This window comes from Podarcis pityusensis, assembly GCF_964106645.2.
Source record: "Podarcis pityusensis genome assembly, chromosome: 2".
Lineage (NCBI taxonomy): Eukaryota > Metazoa > Chordata > Lepidosauria > Squamata > Lacertidae > Podarcis > Podarcis pityusensis.
In genome coordinates, this window is record NC_138029.1 from 47,842,267 (window position 1) to 47,848,029 (window position 5,763).

Genomic DNA, 5,763 nt, shown 5'->3' on the forward strand with positions numbered 1-5,763 from the left:
TCCATATCATTTTTACTATAAATTCCCTGGAATGCATGGCAAAAGACCCCCTTTCCCTTTCAGCAGTGCCTGCAGGAAAGGTAATAACAACAACAACAACAACAATTTATTTATACCCCACCCATCTCTTGCTCTGATAACACAATGTTCTTCACTCCTTGAGCTATATATTAAGTCAACCAATATACCACTTGCGGAGTGTATGGAGTGTTAGGAGAGGGTAGTAATTAATATAATATAATATAATATAATATAATATAATATAATATAATTATTATTTATACCCCTCCCATCTGGGTGGGCTTCCCCAGCCACTCTGGGTGGCTTCCAACAGAATATTAAAATACAATAGTTATTAAGCATTAAAAGCTTCCCTAAACAGGGCTGCCTTCAGATGTCTTCTAAAAGTCTGGTAGTTGTTTTTCTCTTTGACATCTGTTGGGAGGGCGTTCCACAGGGCGGGCGCCACTACCGAGAAGGCCCTCTGCCTGGTTCCCTGTAGCTTTGCTTCTTGCAGTGAGGGAACCGCCAAAAGGCCCTCAGCGCTGGACCTCAGCGTCCGGGCAGAACGATGGGGGTGGAGACGCTCCTTCAGATATACTGGGCCAAGGCTGTTTAGGGCTTTAAAGGTCAACACCAACACTTTGAATTGTGCTCGGAAACATACTGGGAGCCAATGTAGGTCTTTCAAGACCGGTGTTATGTGGTCTCAGCGGCCACCCCCATTCACCAGTCTAGCTTCCATTGTAGTTGTAAAATCTACAACTGTACAATGAAACACACATACAGTCTATTGATTGTCTATTTTTCTGCCCCTTTGCACTCTTTAGTAATGAGGAAATGTGAGGACAGGAGAACTACTTTGGTTTCACATATGTTTTAGCTTGATTGCCATTTTATTAATTTTCAGTAATTTGCTCTTGTGTAGCAAATATCAGCACATGCAACCAAATATTCACCACAAAGTACCACAAAGTACTGTGAAAGGTAACCTACCTCATAGAGTTGTTGTGGAAATAAAATGGGGAAGAAGAAAAGCATGAATGTCACCTTGAGCTCCTTGGAGTTTAGGTGGGATATTGGTTGGTTGGTTGGTTGGTTGGTTGGTCAGTCAGTCAGTCAGTCAGTCAGTTAAAACAATTACTGCTACTTCCTAGAGGAGGAAGAGACATGTGGTGGTGGTGGTAAGTGACTCCCTGATGAGGGAGAAAGAGGCAGCATTGTGTGGAGGTAACAGGATGTCCCAGGAGGTGTGCTGTCTTCCAGGTGCAAAGATTCCTTCCTTCTGATTCATGCAGGTAGAAATGATAAAGCCAGACACAGCCTTCAACATATAGCAAAGAACTATGAGACTCTGGGCAGGAAGCTGAAGGGCTTTGGGGTGCAGGTGGCTTTTTAAACCACTCCTTCCTGTTGAAGATTGTGGCCCAGAAAGAACAAGGACAATACTGGGGGGAATTCCTCTATGACCTTTTTAATGCATTGGTTTGTGCAAAACAAAAATCAGAGTTTGGTGAATATTCTTTAAATCAAATTTCTGATCATAAGGTGGCATCTGATTGACTTCTGTGAGAACAGAATGCTGGACTAGATGAGCCACTGGTCTGATCCCATTGGGCTCCTCTTAGGTTATTTATGTCCCATTTCAGTTCTGAAATGTACCAGATGTCATGGGTTAACTTTAGGTCAAAAAAGCAAGTCCTTTTAAATCACCTGTAATTAAAGGCTATCTCATTTTCTCATTCATGTTAGCTACCATCCATATTGACTCCAAGTTTGTCTCTTTCTCCATCCAAATCTCAGTGCCATCCAAAACAGCAACACTGGATTCACCGTCATATCACACTATATTTTTTGCAAATAATCAGTAGGAAACTGGCTGTAAGAAACATGGGCTTAGTTTCATAGAATTCCTAATTTTGTGCATTAGCAACTTCAGTGCTGCTGATGGAGGTTCACTTTACTGATTGTCCTTCCCATCCAAGCAAGCTTTTCCATATAGATAACCCGCATGTCTGAAAGATGATCTGGCATGCTACTTTTCTACATGGGTAGCATTTTGTGCGCATTAGGAAGAGCGTTCTGTCATCTGTGCCCACACCTAGTGTCTGGAGTGACACAGCCAAAACACCACTTTATCAACTCAGTGATACTTGGTCTCTAGCCATCCTCTAGCATTCATGGATGAAAATCAATAGAGTGACCCATTAACAGTAATTTCTGTCCATTTAGATGCATTGTGCTCAGGACTCCCTTGTTCGAGTCATTACACTTCCACCAGAACCAATGCTTTTCATCATTGCTTCATTAGTTCAGCATACAAAATAGTTTTGTTCCATAGTCCCAAGAGCTGGGTAGATTTATTAACCAACTAGGTTTCTGTTATTGGGCTGTTTTTCAGTGTGAGCAGCAGAATGAACTGCAAAACATAGAGTGGAAAACTCTAAAGATGATTCCAGCTCTAAAGATGAGAAAACTGCTATAGTTTGTCAGAAACGATTTGTGCAATATAAGTGTAATACATGTATGAGAATTTAGAAAAAAACATACTACATTAATGTTTGTATACATTTATTGCTCTCCTCCTTTTTGACATGAAAAGTTGGTATCCAGTTCTATTGCAAAAATATATATAATAACCCAAAAAAGTATCATAAATAGCAGTAACTATGGCAATAGCTTATGTTTTCCACCACTTATTGTGAAAGAAATTGGCTTGGATTTGGAGATGTCTTGCATGAGAAGAAAACCAGTTGCCCTCTGACAATGCAGCCTTGCCAAGTTCTTGCAGGGAGACCAGCAGTAGGCGTATCCAAGCCAATTACAGTCAGAGCCACCCACTGACTGATGGTAAGATGGCAGACAAGTGAGGGCTAGCAATTGTCTGAGATTGGTGCGGCAACCATCCATTTGCCCTGTAATGGATCAGCCTTTACTTAATTTCCCAATCCTTCTGCAGCCTCCATGCCTCGTTGTGCAGAGAGCTTTTAATTTTTCTCTGTTGGTAGTTTTTTGGTTATTGTTACTGATCGATCTTAATAGATTGTTATGTACTGCCCTGGGAATATTTGAGCCCGTAAGCACTCAGGAGCAGTTGGGGGGGGCAATGCAAGGAGGTCTCATGGCAGGAGGGGAGGAGCCAGGAAAGCTCCATTGCACAGACAAAGTTCCAATCTTGTCAGGATCCAGCCCGTCTTACACATAATTTATTTGTAACTGTATTATAGAGTCCTCTCTCTTTTTGAACTAAAAGAAGGCGTGAGCATTCATTTTATGGAAAATGGGGGGTTAAATAAATATGTTATAGAATCCATGCACTAAAACAAATGAGTTCTGGGTGGTCATGCATACATTTTCTCTATTTTTGTTAGTAGCAGCCAGGCTACTTTAGGATTACAAGGAGGATGGGGGTGGAGAGAGTATTTTTAGTTCAGTCTCTTTTTAGTTGAAGTCCTGGATACCATTTGCTGTTCACCCAAAGAAAAAGGCCCAGAGGGATTCTAAAGGCTCTGGGGACCAATGAATAAAACCAGCAATGCTATTGAGCCTTAGGAAAAAGAAGCTCCAGAGAGAATGTCTAACCAAGCTAGTTAGAAAAGTTTACTAAAGCTACAATCCTAACCCCACATACCTAGGAGTAAACCCAGTTGAGTTCAATAGGACTTACTCAGTTTCTGAGAAGACATGGTTAGGATTGTCCTGTAAGTCACAGCCCTACCGTAGGTTTTCCCTGCCACTTTAGCCTTTGATAATATTTTTGAGGCAAAAGAATATTCCAGATGTTACTGAACTACCACTCCTTTAATCCCTAGCCAGTAGCCATGTTTCTTAAGACTATTCGGAGTTGTAGTTCACAATATCTGGAGGGTCAAAGGTTCCCGACATCTGCTTTGAGACATCTAGGAAGAGGTCTTTTTTTAAGAAAAAGACTTTATCCCACAGTGCTCAAGAATGAACAAAACCTAGCCTTTGGCCTCTAGAAAAGATGAATCCAGAGAATCTATGAGAAATATAAATATTAAAGATGAAAATTCTGTTGAATAGTAAATTGATTATAATGGGAACATTGCTTCTTTTGTAAAAACATACAGTTTTGAGTGCCAAATTTATTTTCAAGCTGCATAACAGACAAAAGCCTACTAGAACAGAAGGCAATTGTAAAGAAATTGTTCTTATGATTAGTATGAGCCTAACAGAACTCCTGCTACGAAGTGGTGCTATGTGTAAGAAAAGGAGGAAAAGTCTGTTCATGATATTGAGCAGAAATGAATCAGCACTTGTACCTGCAGGTTCGACACATTTAAAACACATTTTACTGGCTAATTAATTATACATTACTAAGCTATAACAATGACATCATATTCCTATTGATAGCAAGAAAAACCCTTTAGAACTCAATACCTGGATGAATTTCATTTTGCCACGTTGTTTCTGTCATAAAGTTTTAGAACTGCAGTTTAAAATAAAAGATGAGTTAATAGGATAGAAGGAAGGGATTGTTCCTTTTTCCTAGCTGTATGTCAGATGTGTCTGAAATCTGCATACCTCAGATTTACCTCTGGTGCAGTGAAGGGTGGTGCAGATTACAAAACCTGGCTTCCTTCTGCGTCTTCCTAGAGCTGCCCTTATACTTCTTTTAGAATAATCTGTTGAGGTAAGGTCAGTGAGAAAAGGTTGACAGAGTGTAGTGTGACTAAATGTATACCTTCAAAGCTGTATTGTGTGAACAAAGGAAACAAAACCACTTCTGCTTGGACAACACAGCCCAGCTGAAATCACCCATTTTCTCTGGGTGCTTCCAGGTGACATGTTGTCCCACACTTTCCAGCACATTTCCCCATCACTTTCCTTATCGCAAGAAGTCTGATCTTTGGGGAAAGCAGGTTTGTTGTGCACATGTTATCCACAGTGAACATCCTATCTGCACCCAGTGCTTTTTATATAAAAATGAGGTCCCAGTACTCATAGCTTGATAAAAAGTAAAATGCCTGTGTCCCCCCCTTCCTACACCCCTCCCCATTTTTCAGTTGAGTTTGTGATGAACTTTTAATTTAAAAGGGGTGGGGGTGATCTAAAATAGTTCTCTGGCAAGATAATAATTTCATTGGTGTAGAAAATAAAAATACCTTATAGTTATAATACCATAATCCTACTACTTATATCCCCACCAACCCAGTAGAGCCGTAACAGGCGGGAAACATTTATTTATTGTTTTTTAAAAACACAACTTTGATTCCCTTCCTGAAACAGATCCCATTGATCCATTGGTAAAGTTCCAAATCCCCACCACCCATACCTTTGTTGTGCCTGAATACTCACCCTTCTCCTCTCCATTGTTTGCAAAATTGTTTTATGCAATAACAAATTCCCATTAAATCCTTTTTGAGTGGTATGCTTTTGTTCCGATATGCCTAACTTTCTCTGGAGTACACCCTGACATCAGGCACTACCTAGCCATTTATTTTTAACTCCCTCAAGATGAGGGCATTAACTTCTAAAATTGGACTATGGGAGCAAGTATTTTCTCTTCCAGCTTCAACTTTTTAAAATATAAATGTTCGAATAACTACATACCAGTTTGTTGAGAAATCCAAACTGCTTAGTAATTAATGCTTGCTACTGTAGCACCCTCTTTCAGTGCTATATAAACTCTGTTTAAATATAGAATGGGTGGCTACATAAGTTAAACAGCAACAGAAAACCATGAATGAAGCCAAATTGAATAACAATACAGCAGCACTCCTAAGCAGCCGAAGACTAACA

At 40.0% G+C, this 5,763-nt stretch overlaps 1 long non-coding RNA gene across 2 annotated transcripts; it reads right to left on the reverse strand.

The window, feature by feature from the left end:
* Nucleotides 1-1,032: 1,032 nt before the first annotated feature.
* LOC308469309 lies at nt 1,033-5,527 on the reverse strand. Of its 2 annotated transcripts, none has more exons than XR_013982098.1 (3): nt 5,320-5,527; nt 4,557-4,646; nt 1,033-1,153 (listed from the first exon to the last, which is right to left on the reverse strand). It is a non-coding gene; the product is annotated as an uncharacterized lncRNA (long non-coding RNA). The 2 variants fall into 2 exon arrangements; XR_013982099.1 differs by lacking the exon at nt 1,033-1,153 and adding an exon at nt 1,552-1,651.
* Between the last annotated feature and the right edge of the window lie 236 nt (nt 5,528-5,763).